The sequence below is a fragment of the Lepisosteus oculatus genome, chromosome 14 (assembly GCF_040954835.1).
Source record: "Lepisosteus oculatus isolate fLepOcu1 chromosome 14, fLepOcu1.hap2, whole genome shotgun sequence".
NCBI classification, from domain to species: Eukaryota; Metazoa; Chordata; class Actinopteri; order Semionotiformes; family Lepisosteidae; genus Lepisosteus; species Lepisosteus oculatus.
In genome coordinates, this window is record NC_090709.1 from 21,245,536 (window position 1) to 21,261,438 (window position 15,903).

At 43.5% G+C, this 15,903-nt stretch overlaps 3 non-coding genes and 1 pseudogene across 3 annotated transcripts; 1 reads left to right on the forward strand and 3 right to left on the reverse strand.

Moving 5' to 3' along the window:
• Positions 1-2,222: 2,222 nt before the first annotated feature.
• Positions 2,223-2,341, reverse strand: LOC138217474 (5S ribosomal RNA). The gene has a single exon (XR_011181186.1). It is a non-coding gene; the product is annotated as a 5S ribosomal RNA (ribosomal RNA).
• Positions 2,342-2,878: 537 nt separating this feature from the next.
• On the reverse strand, positions 2,879-2,997 carry LOC138218749 (5S ribosomal RNA; annotated as a pseudogene).
• Positions 2,998-13,478: 10,481 nt separating this feature from the next.
• trnaf-gaa (transfer RNA phenylalanine (anticodon GAA)) lies at positions 13,479-13,551 on the forward strand. The gene has a single exon. It is a non-coding gene; the product is annotated as a tRNA-Phe (tRNA).
• A 1,576-nt stretch (positions 13,552-15,127) lies between these two features.
• LOC138243652 (U1 spliceosomal RNA) lies at positions 15,128-15,292 on the reverse strand. The gene has a single exon (XR_011192302.1). It is a non-coding gene; the product is annotated as a U1 spliceosomal RNA (small nuclear RNA).
• Between the last annotated feature and the right edge of the window lie 611 nt (positions 15,293-15,903).

A 15,903-nucleotide genomic window follows, 5' to 3' on the forward strand; every position in this document is an offset into this window, starting at 1 on the left:
CGTAAAATCGACGACATGAATAAACGCATATATAACGTCGAAAACACATCTAACACAGTGCCTGAGGCTTTTTACTGTAAGTATCGTGTGTGCCGCAACTAGGAGTATACGGCACTCTTCACAGTGCACAAAGTAAATTCTTTTCGCAGTAATTAATTTATTATATTTACTATATTTATTATACACGTGTAAATTAATTACTCGTTCGTGTCATTTAGTGTTGTCTGACCATTGACAAAGTACAACTATTTTTTTAGGGCGCAAATTAAGTTAGGTAAATCTTTTTGCCCAAAACTGAAGGGGCGACATTCCCCCCTCCCCCCGTGATGCCAGGCCTGTCCCCATCCTATTCCATAATGTTATTATATATAATACCATACAACAGTGACCGATCCTTACTAACTGCATGCGTTAAAATTGCACATCAGCTCATAGCAGGGGGCACATAGCCGCGATGTATTATCAATGTTAAATTTCAACCATAATATCGACAACATTAATAAACGCATACGTTGAGAAAATATCGAACCCAGCATATTTTCCGGTCATATACCACAATGCACTGCTAGTATTCGTTGGTCACCATTTTGGACACGTTTTTCAAACGTAGAAGTATATCCGCAAATATCTCAGCAATCCTCTTTTGACGAGTAAGTATGAACAATAATAATACTATCTGAATACATACAGATCTTTCTTAATATTATTTTGATTAAAATAGTACGTGAATAAGCAAAAAAATGGCACATAAAATAGTGTGAATGGGGAAGATGACACAAAATCGTTTTGCCGTTTCTCTTATTCTTATTCTATGTTGTACTTTCAAACTTTGGGTACTCTTTAAATAGGACAGACTTTATTGCTCAACTGCTATGATGCAAGCCAAATTTTATACATTTATTTCAGCTTTGAGCTTAGTAAACCGTTCATTTTTTAGATTATACTAAAGAAGATATTAATCATCCTTTATTTGGGAAGTAATATTATATAATTTTCTCCTAGCTGCGGTGCTGAAGTCCCACCCTACATCAACAGAAAAAGAAATAAAGGAGCACAAAATGTGTTACTTGAAGAATGCATATGCAAGGCAGGGGGCCAGGAGATCTGGACTCTGAAAATAATAGGTTTTTGGTTCTAACTGTTAGGACAATTAGACAGGGTTTGCAAATAGTGGACAAAAATCATCTTAATATTTTTTTTTCTTGGAAATATAGAAGTTGTACATTTTAAAATTTATATTTGAATCAAAATGTGGTTTTGAGTTAGTGTGTTAATGTAATTAGTTTTGTGTTTGTCATTACTATACTGTATATTGCCATGTTACCAGAATTTGAAGCTGAAGTTTAAGACTAGTTTTGTTTTTTATGATTATTGCCCATATGTTGATTGTTGATTGATTGTATACAATGTATAATTTGAAATACATATGTTTCAGGTGTGAATGTGTATTTTCAGAATAAATTTCTAAACCTAATCATTGGCTTGGTTTACTTGTTTCTACACCTATAAAATCTATCTTTGATGTATAATAGACCTCTACCCATATACGTATAATATACCTCTAATGTTATCCGTATAATAGACCTCTAACCATATACATATAATAGACCTCTAACCATATACGTATAATAGACGTCTAAAGCTATCCGTATAATAGACCTCTAAAGTTATACGTATAATAGACCTCTAACCATATACGTATAATAGACCTCTAAAGTTATACGTATAATAGACCTCTAACCATATACGTATAACAGTCCTCTAAAGTTATCCGTATAATAGACCTCTAAAGTTATCCGGAACTCCAACCATATATGTATAATAGTCCTCTAAATTTATCCGTATAATAGAACTCCAACCATTTATGTATAATGAACGTCTAAACATAGACATATAATTGACGTATAACTTTAGACGTATATTAGAATTTCATTCTAGACGAATTGTAGACCACATTTAGACGTCTAAGGTATGCGTTTAACAGACGTATATTATACGTCTTTTGCCCACTGGGGTGTCTCTTTTCAGCTGGCGATAAGCCTTTCCTCGATCCTTTGCGGACTTGTAAAACTGTTCCTGATCAGAATAAAAAACGCTCACGCTAATACACAAGCACCCGTGTCTCGCCAAAGCTGACAAATAAACAGACGGACAAGCCGCACTGCTCGTGTGAACAGGGGAATGAGCGAGCGAGCGGGGATAGGGCGCCTCCTGCGCTTAAAAGCTTACAGCACCTGGTATTCCCAGGCGGTCTCCCATCCAAGTACTAACCAGGCCCATCCCTGTTTAGCTTCCAAGATCAGATGAGATCAGGCGTGCTCAAGGGGGTGTGGCCACAAGCGAGAACAAGGCTCGCTGGCACCCTTCTTATAGAGAGGACAGCTCCGTCACCTCTTTTACGACACTGCTTTTTTTCCCTTGCGTTTTTCTCTTCTTCCCACGTTCTCTCTCTTCACTGCCTTCGTCCCCGCTCCATTTCACTTCAGCCTTTCACTCTTGCTTCCTTCCAATGAGGACGGAGCTGCGGGAGAAAGGGCGCTATAGAGGATCGCTGTGGAGAGCTGCTGCTGTGCTTTGACATCTGAGCTCTGTGGAAAACGATCTCAATACAATTCTGAAAAACGCGACTCCCCGAACGCCAGCCGAACAAGTCTCCACAGCCGAAGCGCTGTGTCTCTTTTCAGCTGGCGATAAACCTTTCCTCGATCCTTTGCGGACTTGTAAAACTGTTCCTGATCAGAATAAAAAACGCTCACGCTAATACACAAGCACCCGTGTCTCATCAAAGCTGACAAATAAACAGGCGGACAAGCCGCACTGCACGTGTGAACAGGGGAATGAGCGAGCGAGCGGGGATAGGGCGCCTCCTGCGCTTAAAAGCTTACAGCACCTGGTATTCCCAGGCGGTCTCGCATCCAAGTACTAACCAGGCCCATCCCTGTTTAGCTTCCAAGATCAGACAAGATCAGGCGTGCTCAAGGGGGTGTGGCCGTAAGCGAGAGCAGGGCTCACTGGCACCCTTCTTATAGAGAGGACAGCTCCGTCACCTCTTTTACGACGCTGGTTTTTTTCCCTTGCATTTTTCTCTTCTTCCCACGTTCTCTCTCTTCACTGCCTTCGTCCCCGCTCTATTTCACTTCAGCCTTTCACTCTTGCTTCCTTCCAATGAGGACGAAGCTGCGGGAGAAAGGGCGCTATAGAGGATCGCTGTGGAGAGCTGCTGCTGTGCTTTGACATCTGAGCTCTGTGGAAAACGATCTCAATACAATTCTGAAAAACGCGACTCCCAGAACGCCAGCTGAACAAGTCTTGAAGTGGAAATCTAATAAGTAAATTGATTCTTAAAATGTAGAGAGTTTTGCAAAAAATATATTGGTGCTTTAAGATAATATATTTCAAGGATGTAAATGCAGTGCTACAGTACGTGCAGAATTTTAGAAAACAGTGCATCAACAAAGTACACTGTTTAGGTTACTTTAGAAGACAATGTACCAAAACAATATTTGCTGTCTGGGTCGTTAGAATTAGCTGAAAGTAACTGATTAGCTTTGAATAACAAATCTAGTGCTTCTTCTCTCGCTTTTTGATGTCATCTGTTTTCTCTTAGGGAAAGGGGAACTTTTAGAAGGGACAAAGCGCTGAGCTTTTTTACAGCGCATCGTCTTTTAAAAACCCTGTACTGCTTGTAACAAATTGAGTCTCTGGTTGCACTTTGCGAAGTGGCAGCAGGGCTTGCAATATTGAAATAAAGACCTTACTCAGGTGAGAACTTTCTCTTGTGGCTTCCTTGATAGTTCCATGACAATTTGAGGGCTCGTCCGGGATCAGAAACCTGAACGCGAACGGCTGCTGAAACTCCATCCGTCCCTGACAATTTTAGCAAAATTGGACGAACCTCGGAGGATAAATTGTTTATCCTTCCAGAGACGCGTCTGGAGAATTGGCAGCTGTCTGACGCCAGTAAGTGATCCTTAAAAATTAATAGTTTGAGAAGCGAGCCACAGGGGTGTTCTCACGCGGGTTTGATGAGTCTGGGACTCATATAAAGAACTTATCTTAACACAGACGTGTGGTTTTTGCTCTGCGGAGTAGTTGATGTGATAACGTTCTAAGTGAGGCACCGATCGGTAAAAATGGGAAATTAAAATTCAAAGATGAAAATGGGACCGAGCAGTCCAGCAAAAGTACATGTACGACAAATTCAGAGAAACAATTATAGCCTGGGTTAGAGTAAAAAAAAATGTTTTATGTTCATGAACTGTAAAGCTAGGGTAATAGGTGTAAGGGAACTTGCACATAATTTATATATGATAATTAGGGGCCCATAACTATGAAGGATCTTTGTAAGTGAATCAGAATGGACAGAGGAAAGTTGAATTAGGAAAAAGAAGTTTCCTGAAGAAGGGGAAACTTAGAAGAGAAGGAGAAGAAAGGAAAGAAAGTGAATTGGAATACTTATGTAATGGAAAGAGGAATCACAGAAATAATGGGAAGCTTCAAAAAAGACTAGTCTTAAAACTAAAGAACAGCAAGCTGCAGCTAAAGTCATGGCCATGCCTTCTAAAAAGAAAAAGTCTCCACCGAAACTAGAAAGCGGTCCGGAGCCAAAGCCTTTTCACTTGTTCGTGAAATGCCAATGTGCACTTTTACAGGTCCAGAAGGAACTCCAGCATATGTACATTGACATTGGTCTCCTAGTGAATTATTTGCATTAGTTAAGTCTTTTCCTAAATTGCCTGATGACCGTAAAGAATTTCGAAGAAAGCCAAGCCTTGTTCTTGATTGTCTTAAGCCTAATTACAGTGACATAACCTTGTTGCTAGATCATATTGTTCCTAAAGGTTTACAACGTCCTCTAAAAAGGAGGAGGCAGATTGGCGGATACGTGACCCAAATGATGAAGAAGTATCCATCTAAATTAATCCACACGGACATGGAGAGGAAAAGTTAGGCGTCCGCTTTTAAAAAGAGGTAAGGACTCCTCTTTTCTAAAAAGTCCCTTGTCCTCTCCATGTTGCTGTGGTGCTGAAGCAAGTACAACAGAAAAATGAGTTAATGGTGTATGTGTTTTTAGATGCCTGTTTTGTGAAGGTGGGGTAGAAAAGGAGGGATTGCTGAAGGAATAGCGTCTCGTGCGAAACAATCCAGGTGTTGCATCCTGGTACACGACTGCAGTACGGCTGAAGGTAGTAACTAGAACTGTACTCGCAGAAGAGCCGAAAATGGTAACTCGATTCAACTGTGTGTTTAAAGCCAGGATTTGGAACCTGGTCCGTGTTCCCGAATTGTGATAGTTCGTCAGTTTGTCTCGACTGGGGGGTTCCGCGGGGCGCGTGGGAGAGGTGAAAATGGTTTGGTGTGAAGAAAAAAAAAAGTTTGATTAATCCAAAGTGAAACTTAAAAGAAATATGTCAGACGGAATTTAGGCTGAACAGGAATGTAGAAAAGTGTATGAACATTTGGATAAAAATAAACAATATTTAGAGGAATATTTGAGAATTCAACAGAATGTCATAGATGAGACGCAAAAATCTCTGATGGAAAAGCTAAAAGCAATGGCTGAACGAAACGAAGTTATATATGCAGAAAAAGAAACAGCAAAAGAAGAAATAGAACGCCTTAAGAGAGAATCTAGGAGAAGGGTGGGAATTAATGTGGAGATTTTTGAAAGAGCATTACCCACCGAAAACTGATTAGAGAAAAGTAACAGCATGTCAGCAGAAGGAAGTGAGGATGTTTCAGATTTTACAGAAAGGTTTATAGCTTTATGGATAGTACACTCGGGGTTAGCCGATGAGAAGGAAGTGAATGAAGATACTTCCACAGTAATAAAACAAATTTACTTGAGTGGGTTAAAACCTGATGTTGCCAAGAATGTACAACTATGCTTTCCTGATATTACGGACAGCGGAGACAGATTTGATTTAATAACTCGCGAAGCATGCATGCAGAAGTGCGAGCGCTGCAAATGGGAGGTAAAAAGACTCCCAAGGAGGAGAAAAGGGAGCCGCCAGTTTGTCGAAATTATTGTGCGACTTTAATGTTATACCGAGATATAAAACCCCAAAGACAAAACTACTAATAAGCTGGTGTGCAGTTACTAAAAAAAAGGTGTTTTTTGGAGAAATTGTAAGAAAGAGGCTTGATTTCACAATTAAAGAACATGTCAGAAGCTGAAACGAGAGCCGTGCGTGAACTAACAGTTTTAATCTAGTAAACCCCTCTGTAGCCTTCCTAAATTTATCTCAGGATTTAAATAAAAGTGAAATAATCTTAACTGTAACCAGAAACTGGGGGACACAGGAGCACAGCTGTCCTGTTTTTAAACTAAAACAGCATAAAGATGTGATATAAAGTTTTCTAACGGGTAACAGGAGGCTACAGGAGAAGGGGTGCAAGGGTTGTGTTTAAAGCAAATATAAGCTGTCACAGTCTGCTTGGGAAAAGATGTACAGTTTCAACTACTGATGTGGGTGGGGGACACCCCAGACCTATTTTAGGCCCAGACTGCAGCATTTTATAAGGAATTACTGCATGAAATAGCATTTATGTAAACTAACTCAATAGAGTTATGTGATATTGTGATTGTTTTACCTAATTAGGGAATCCATAAGGCCGGGCTTCTCCAAGTATTGGATCTAAAGAGGAAAAAAAGGAGTATAAAACCAACTACATGATAAAGCCAGGGTGAATGCCTTCTCAGAACGAGCTTGTCCAGTGACGTATTGGTTTAAGGGGGGTAGTGCAGTCTAAAGACAAAATTGCCTTGACCCCTGCAGCAGAAACCGTTTTTGATGTTTTGAAACAAGCTTTCTTGCAGACACTGGCCCTGGACTGTATTCCCTCAGACGGATCATCTGTATGTAATCTGTCTGTAAGTGAAAGAAATGGGTTGTGAGCCGTTGTGCTGGTGCAGTAGCATGGAGATAGGCATCGTCTGGTGGGTTATTATTATTCAGGACCCCTTGATGCAGTGGCCAAGGGGCCGTGTTTATGTGTTGTGCAGGCTACCTGCCTGGCTGTATAAACTGTGAATAATCTGGTGTAGAACTAGCAGACCGAATGAAAATATTTAATTGAAACTTGTAAATATGCTAAATGGAAAATTGTAGCAATTTATATAGACTGTATATATACATTTGGTGTATGCCACAATTTTGGATGGCAGTGAAGGAATAGGGATTTCCCCAACATGGCAGGGACTCCAGTCAAGAATGCTGGGTTTGTCTCTGAACTGTTAGAAGCTTTGCAGCTACTGACTGAAGTAGCTGTGGTAAAGTATAAATCACATAATAAAGAAATGTTTCCAGTAACTCGAGGGAACAACTTTGCAGATGTAGCTGTCAGGTGCACAGTCCTGGTAGAACAGGAGTCTGAGACCCCTGTGAGACCTCTGTTGGTGAAAAGGGGACAGCTACAGGATATTCAGGCTGAGGCCTCTAAAGCAGAGAAAAGGACATGGTTAGAAAAGAGTGTGGTGCTGCCAGCACACTGGACGCTCTGCATGCCCTCACAGCCTAATGCCCTTTGTAGCTCGACTAATGCACTCTGTCGGACACCTGGGTGTGAGTCAAATGGTGTGCCGGTTACCCAAACCTGGGTGGGGACCGTGTTTGAAGCAGTAGCCACTTATGTGGTATCTCAATGTGATGCTTATCAAAGGAACTCAACTACAGTTCAGGTGCAGGTGCTACAGCTCAAAAGGCCTGCTCCTGAGAAACCTTTTATGCAGTAGCAAATGTTTACAATCTTGGCTCTTATAATCTGTTTTCCCAGTGGGTTGCTGTCACTGCCTCTGTGTCTACCAAACACTTGATGATGGAGATAAGCCCTTGGTGGGCACTGCCCTACCGCATGTATTATGATCAAGAGACAGGCTGTGGCTGGATTATTCGGGGTGAGATGGACTGAGATCACCCTCAGTCTGCTGGAACAGTGGAATGAAGGAACAGAAAAGATTGACTAGACATCAGACTGAAGGAACGCCATGGGATGCGGGCTGGATCAAACAGAACTGTGTAATAGAGCCTGTTTGATATCATCACAGGCCAATCAACGAAACTTCCTGGAGGGATGAATTTGGCTAATGGATTGTTGAATTTGCTAATTCTCTATTGTAGTATTGTAGGTTGTTAATTGAAGTGGTGCACGGGGCTGGTGAACAGGTGCTGGACGCTTGGAGACCTCCAGTAGAGGGAAGACACGACCTGAATACTGGCGAGTGGGTGTGGGTGAGGAAGATATACCCTGCCAGATGTTGCAACCCTGCTGGGAAGGACCATATCAAGTGCAACTGACTACCGACTCTGCCATCTGAGTGACAGGATGAGATCGCTGACACCGAACCACTGCACCAGAGACTGAGTGAACATTATTATATTGTCACTGTTTCTGTGTTTGTTGAGCTTCCTGAGGGGGGGTGACAGTGTACCTGTTAAGTGTAAGGAGTTTTACTTTTATAAATGGGGATATGGAATCAATACTTTATCAGTCAGCCACAAATAATAATCAGAGCTCCTGTTGGGATTGTATTGCTATAAAAGATGCTCATGGGAGTAATCCCCTTTGATAGAGGTGATTATTTAGGTTTATTGGCATGGGTAAATAGCCCTGCTTTTAGTCTGAGTGTAACTCAGATGTATTAGAATGGAAATAACTGTATGCTCCTCGCTATAATCACAGTTTTAGGCCATTCTCTATTAGGGTGATAGACAGCTGTTTAGGTGAGCAAAGACTAAACAGTACTTGTATTCTAGACAATTATTAGCAAATTAATGACTTAGCAAAGCACATCTATGATGAAGAAAAATATATATCATAATTATAATCCAGATGATTGGGGCATTGGTGCATGGCTACAGTCTGTGCTAGGAACCTGGAGAGGGTCTCTGGTTCAATACATATTTGTGTGTCTGGTATTATTCGTTATAATCATACTGTTAATATCCTGCTTATAAAACATATGGACTAAAGCTGCTGCTTCTGTGCTAATTGTACGCCCTGAAGGGATCATGAAGGTCAAAAAATGATTTCATGGGAAAGGTTCTCTTATCTAGTGGCAGAACCTGATGGGTAGAACAATATAGTTTTAAGAGGGGGTTACCCTTGGGAGTGATTCCCCTAGATGCACATTATTATTATGATTTGTTTGTTCATAATAAGATGTTTTGCAGGAACGGGCCAATGAGAAATTTTACAACTTCAGCTAGAATTGTTCTGCAAAATGGCACAGCTGAGGCAGTGGAACAATGTGTAGATTTTTCTAAGAGTTATTACTCTTCTGGTGAAAGACTTCAGGAAAAAGAAGTGGTGTTCACTCAGGTGGAGGGGGCCGTACCACGGCTGCTGACCACTGCGACTGCTGTGAAAGTCACGGAAAGGGTGCCCTGAATTCATGCTTCCCACTGTAAAAAGGTCACAAACGAACTGAGCAAAGCGCAGGAGTGATGTCTCCACAGGGATAGATGGGGATCACATGCTTGGGACTGATGTGCCCAGCCTTTTTCCTTTTTATGTGGAAGCCTGTCACCACCCAGAAAGAGGAAGAATCTAAATGCGAAGCCTCTTTGTATACAAACTGGCTGAATGAAACTGATAATGAGGGGGATATGAGTAATTTGTGGTATAAACTTATAAATCATACTGTAAAGTTAAAGAAATTTAATGCATCTTGTTATGTATGTGCTTTAATGCCTCATTCTACAGCCTCACCCCTTTCTCTCCTGGTTAGAATCACTGTTTGGGCCAGGGGGAATGTTTTTCTTTAAGTTACTAACACCGATTATAGTAGCTGTGATACTTGTCTTCCTGTTTTTGTGTTGCTGTACGACATATATTATTCCAATGCTTTGAAATATGGTAATGAATATGTTTGCGCATCAGTATGTTCTGATAAGAACGCAAGAATCCGAAGTATGGGAGCCTCCCGGGAGTCCATATTGTAACGCCCTCGCCTGGTGGTGAGGAGGAAGCGCCCCTAGGCGCTCGTAGCACCGCTGGGCATGCTGGGAGTGGTAGCCGGGGAGAGTCTGAGGGTCAGCACGATGACCAGCGGCTGACCCTACCTGTGTAAATAATGTCCTAGTAATTCTAGTGCCCTGTGTAGTCCTGTAAAAGTATAGTGTGTTGTTAGGTAATTACCACCCTAAATATGTGTACGTGTTCCGTCAGTCTCCTCATGTGTGTGTATATCCTGTGTTTGGTTTTGTGTTAATGCTTGTTTGTTAATCGTGTCTTCACTCGTCCTTTGTTCTGAAAAGAACCTGCAAGTGCTACAGTATTTACTTTATAAACACCAGTATTGACACTTTGATCAGTATATTTATTATTAGTAGCCAGTCTTATAAATTTACAATTTAGATTAAGTCTGGTAACAGTTTTACAGTTAATTTAAATCATCAGACCACTAATGGAACTGAGAGCTGGGTGGAAATAAAACCAGGATACACATTTTAACCTCCAGGATCAGGAGTCTGATCCTCCTGGCTTCTTTACTCTGAAGATTCGTGTAAAACTCTTAAAAGTGCTTATTTCAGGGACTCGTGCTTGTCCTCTACTGCTCCACACGGGTACGCTTTGTAACACAATAATCTGCGATGTAAACTTTTTTTTTCTGTTTAATGAATTTTATTCCTAGGTTTGTCGCTCTCCTTCTCCAACTGTGATGATTCGCTTCTCTTCACAGTCCGGTGTGTTTTTTTTTGGGGGGGGAGATTTTATATCTGTAAGAAAAGCCCCCCGGGCTCCGGACAGGAGTCTCCTCCAGCTCTGCTTTGTCAGAAAGAGCGCTGTGACGTCACAGACACCAGCCAGAGCGCCGGGATCAGAGAGCGAGACCGCGGGAGACGCGCGGAGGGAACGGAGGAGAATTATTGATCACTTATGTATCGACAACCAATTTATTCAACTGAAGGACCATAGAATAATCGATTAACTTCACTGATTGGTGAGTACTGATTCTTTTCTTGACCCTGTTTAAATATCTAGAAAACAGTCAATAAAGACTGTATCGATCAATTACCATAGTGCGTTTAGTGTTAATAATGTTCAATCCGAAATTAAACAATGATTATTCATATTATTATTTAGGTAACTCTATCCTAAAGCTAGAAAATTATATTCCAAGTTGATAAATGTATGTAAGTAACAGTTTAAATGCATTTTTTCCAGTGTTTATAAATCATAAGTATGGTAACCACGGCAACAGCCGGCACGTCACTGTATGTGTCTAGGTGTCTCGCATTCGTCACAGAGAGTGTATGTGACGTCACGGGCAGAAACTAATACTACGACTAGTGTATTCATTTTAACATTAGTGAGAGTACAACTGGTAGTTTTAATGGTAGTGTTCATAACAAAGTGTGAGTATTAATAACAAAGCGCTTGTTTGTTAATCGCGTCTCCACTCGTCCTTTGTTCTGAAAAGAACCTGTAAATGCTACAATATTCTTTACTCAGCAGCTTATTAAAAAAAGCTCCCGTGATGTTCAAACCGATTTTTTACACAGAACACTGACAGCTTTGCGTTCTGAATCTCTTTTTCTCGTGCGTTTATTTAATGTGGCACAATGCACTGGGATAAGGGTATTCTGTTCACAAACCAATAGCATTTAAACCACAGCACCCACAATGCTGCAAGTAAGTGTTTTGCACACTAAGCAGAGAGCGATGTCTTCCTCGTTAGTATAGTGGCGAGTATCCCCACCTGTCACGCGGGAGACCGGGGTACATCAGGACGGCCACAACGCAAAGTACTGACCCCTATACGATCACGGCGAGTTACCGATACACACGTGACAGGGCGGAAAAGGCTGTGCTCTCTTCGTGTGACATAATTCGGAAAAGTCCTGATGTTGCATTTCAACTGAGCCCCAGTATACATCGACCCTTCGACACTCTGAGTGACAACTCTCTTGCGTGTTTTCTCATATTTATGTAGTTTGCTTGCATGATGCCCAGAACAGCGGGGTTGTGTGCTCCCATATGGTCTAGCGGTTAGGATTCCTGGTTTTCACCCAGGCGGCCCGGGTTGAAAACTCCATACTCCCGGTATGGGAATGTGTCAGTTTTGCCTCCTGCTTTCCAAAAGATCAGCACCATACGAAGGAGCCGCATTAAAACCACTCGAATGTGCAAAACGCGCGAGAAGAGGGGGAGCTTGTTTCCAACCGAAGACTTCTCGCATGTGAGACGAGCTGATCATCGCTGCAGGAGGAGGGAGGGTTACTCTGGTAGACAGGGCTGACCTTCGGCAATAGGATTTATACTCTCCAAGATGATATTTGCACTTTCTGGAGAGGCGATTTTCTCCACTTCAGTAGCCCGATTTTGTCGATTGCGTGGAGAGGGCTGTAGAATGTGGCGCCGCCTTTCCTGCTCCGTCCATGACAGGCGTGCTGGTCTCTGGAGAGAGAGCACGGTCAATCAGCGCACTCCAATAAAGGCACTGAAAGCAGCTGAATCGCATTGACTAAGCTCAGCACTTGGCCGCTGGGCTGGAAGGCGACGCGTGCTGTGATTCCTTTACGGAGCAGAAATAACAACCGAGGACCTGTGAGATCATTTCAGCATTTAGCAGCAATTCAGCATTTCGAAAACACAAACGACCAACTCGGAATGACTTGCCGTTGACGCTTTTCAAAGCCTTCTTTGTGGACGACGACTGCACCGCCTAGCAGATACAAATGGGTTGTACAACTTTGAACTAGCAAATGGAAGAGGGCTAAGCCCCCTCTCTTTTAGCCCAGGTTCGATCTGTCTCCCAGAATCACCAGGGCGAACGCACACACACACCCGTGCCGTTGAAGTGCTCTGCTTCATTTCTAAGGGCAACTCAACATTCACTCCTACCCCGAGTGCAGAAAAGACAGCGTCCGCAGCAACAACAGCTCAGGTCTCTGCACAGGAGCTAAGCTGCCCCCATCTCCTCTGCTCTGCGGCTGCTGCGGAGTGGAGTCCTGCCTGGAGCCGTGTTTGCAGGCGGCGGCTCCCCGCGCCCTGTCTGTGCGTCGTGTCCAAGAGCTCCTGGGAGGAAGAGAGAGCCCTCCCACTCGGGGGCTTTTCCACGGTCTGTGTGAGGAGGGGCGGGTGTGTCCAGTAGCTTATCGAGCAGAAGCCTGGGGCGGCGGAGAGCTGTGATCGTGCAGACCTTGAGGTGTCACCTCTTTGTCTGCTTTCCCGCCCCCCCTCCGCTCAAGCTCTGCTCCAAAGTAGCCCGGCAACCCCTCACACCTGCACGTGTCACAACCTAAGGTGTGGTCATGAGACACCCATGGGGTGTCGTTCTGTTCTTGCTAATTGTTTCCTGCCCGTCACAGGCAGGAGTCCATGCGAGGAAGATGTGCTGGACAGAGCTCAGAGGGCGCACCTGGGTGGCTTTCCTTCAGAGTGACGTTCCTGCAACACTCACCCGCTACTCTTGGTGCGCTCATGCCGCAACACAGGAAGGGTGGAGCAGGTGGCTGTGGGCTCTGCGCACCGCCAAAATAGCTCAGTTGGGAGAGCGTTAGACTGAAGATCTAAAGGTCCCTGGTTTGATCCCGGGTTTTGGTATTTTGTTTCATCGCGCCCTTTGTTCCTCTCTCCAGCGCACCCTGCCTAAAGTGACGCATCCCTTTCTCAGCCCGAAACGCAAGCAAGACACCAGCAGTGGTCCCTGCAGGTTTCCGTAGTGTAGCGGCTATCACGTTCGCCTAACACGCGAAAGGTCCACGGTTCGAGACCGGGTGGAAGCAGCCTCGTTTTGCACGCTCCTGTACTTCACAGAGGTCTTGAGCGACCGGTCATTTGTTCCCAATGTATTTCCGGTGCCTTCGTGCACTCTTGTACCAAACGCACGTTCCTTCTGTACGTGGAGCCGATCATTTGCAATTGGGCTGTGCCGACAGACCAGGACGAGCTCTGTCGGCTCAAAAGCAGCGCAGGACCTGCAAGAACAACAGAAAGATTAGCATCCAGCGGGGGCCTCTTAGTGAGCCCAAGATCTCATCAAGAATCGGCTCCAGCAACAGGGCTGGGCGCATTGTTCCATTCTCCGACCACTCTCGGTGTAAACAAGTCCCTCCTGGTCTCTGCTTGAAATGCACTTTCCTGCGTTTGCTTTGTTGTGACTGGTTGTAACTCGCCCCTGCATGGGCGAATGTGAAGAAGATCCTTAGTAAGTCATTGAAGAAAACCAAGAAGAGGTCGGAGTGGCCTCTGTCGTTCATCAACGATCCAGTCAGGCAGTACTCCTCCTATTCTGCCAGTATGCGGATTCGAACAGGGGTTGTTGCGGCCACAACACAAATTCTGAGCACTATACGATCACAGCGAGTTACCGAGACATACACAGCCAGTAGGAAAGGATGTACTCTCTTTGTGTGACACTAGTCGGAAAAGTCCTGACGCTGCATTTCAACTGAGCCCTAGTATACATCAACCCTTCGACACTCTGAGTGCCAACTCTCTTGTGTGTTTTCTCCATCAAGCAGGTCATGAAGCCAGCAATTACAGTTTGCTTACATGACGCACGCACAACATGGCTGTATGCTCCCATATGGTCTAGCGGTTACGATACCTGATCTTCACCCAGGTGGCCTGGTTTCAGCTCCTTGTATGAGAAAGTGTCAGTTTTGCCTCCTGCTTTCCAAAGATCAGCACCATGTTTTACGCCTCCCCCGAATATCGAAGCTGCCTCTAAATCTGCAAATGAAGATGAGTCGATAAACCACTTGTTTTTCGTATAACTATACATATATTCATTTATTACTGATTTCATTCATTGAGCACGGATACAATAGAGGTACAGCCATTCACTGTTTGACATGTCTGCACTGGTACAGAACCTAGCAATCAGAAAACGGGTGAAACTGTCTTGAGAATTAGTATACAGTACCGAGGCCCCCATGACCAAATAAAGGCTAACCTCGATAATCAGCCTAAATAATGCAGACAACAGCAAAACGACTGACTTTGAAAAGGGAATGAATGTCCGGAAGGAGTAGTGTAACCAGCTTGAAATGCTTCTCCGGACCTCTAACTAAAAGAAACCGGGAACCAGCAGTGGCATTGACTCCTTTCGAACTGGGATCCTATCGCAGTTCGTGGTGTCATAATTCTCCCGTATCTGATATTGGACCAAGCACATCAGGAGAGAGCGCGAACGCAGTCCCCCACTACCAGAAATTATGCAATGGAGATTCCCACATTTGGGGAATTCGCAGGGGTCAGCACAGCCGGAGTGCAATGGCCAAGCCTCGCCCTGGGTGAATCGATTTTTTAAGAACTTTATTTTCTTTTCACAAAAAAATACAGGACATCACAAATTAGAAAGCTTTACAATAATATACATACTTAAAACAGTATATATAATCACATCTCATTACATTTTGACACGGTACCAGTTATATAGCAACAATTTATTTTTTTCTGGTGCAAATCACATTCTTTACTTAAACATGATAATGTTTTTCACAGTTTCTTGAGATATTGACCTATGCTCTCAATTTCCCACAGATTTTCTGCTTCCTCCCTCCCTTCTCTTCACAGATCTCTGAGGTAATAGTTCTCTCGGGTGATGAATAGGGCCAGGCTACCTGCTGCCTTGACTGGGACCTCGATGCCTTTGAACAGCCCCATGTTCCTCACTCTCCACAGGGCATCTTTCCCACTGTTCACCACGGCCCAGATCCTGTCAAACACGTCAGGAGGAAGTTTGACAGGAGAGATGCCGTTGTAGCGGCAATGCTTGTTAATAAGACAGAATTAGGCAGTGGTATTCTGTCCTAAATGAGGCCCCATCTCACCCTCCATCTTTGTGGTGCAGCCACAGAGAAAGTATTCATGCAGGTTGATTTAAGATGTTTTCTTTTGATAATGGACAGCTCCCAGATGGGGATGCACTTAGCTTAGCCTGGCTATCAT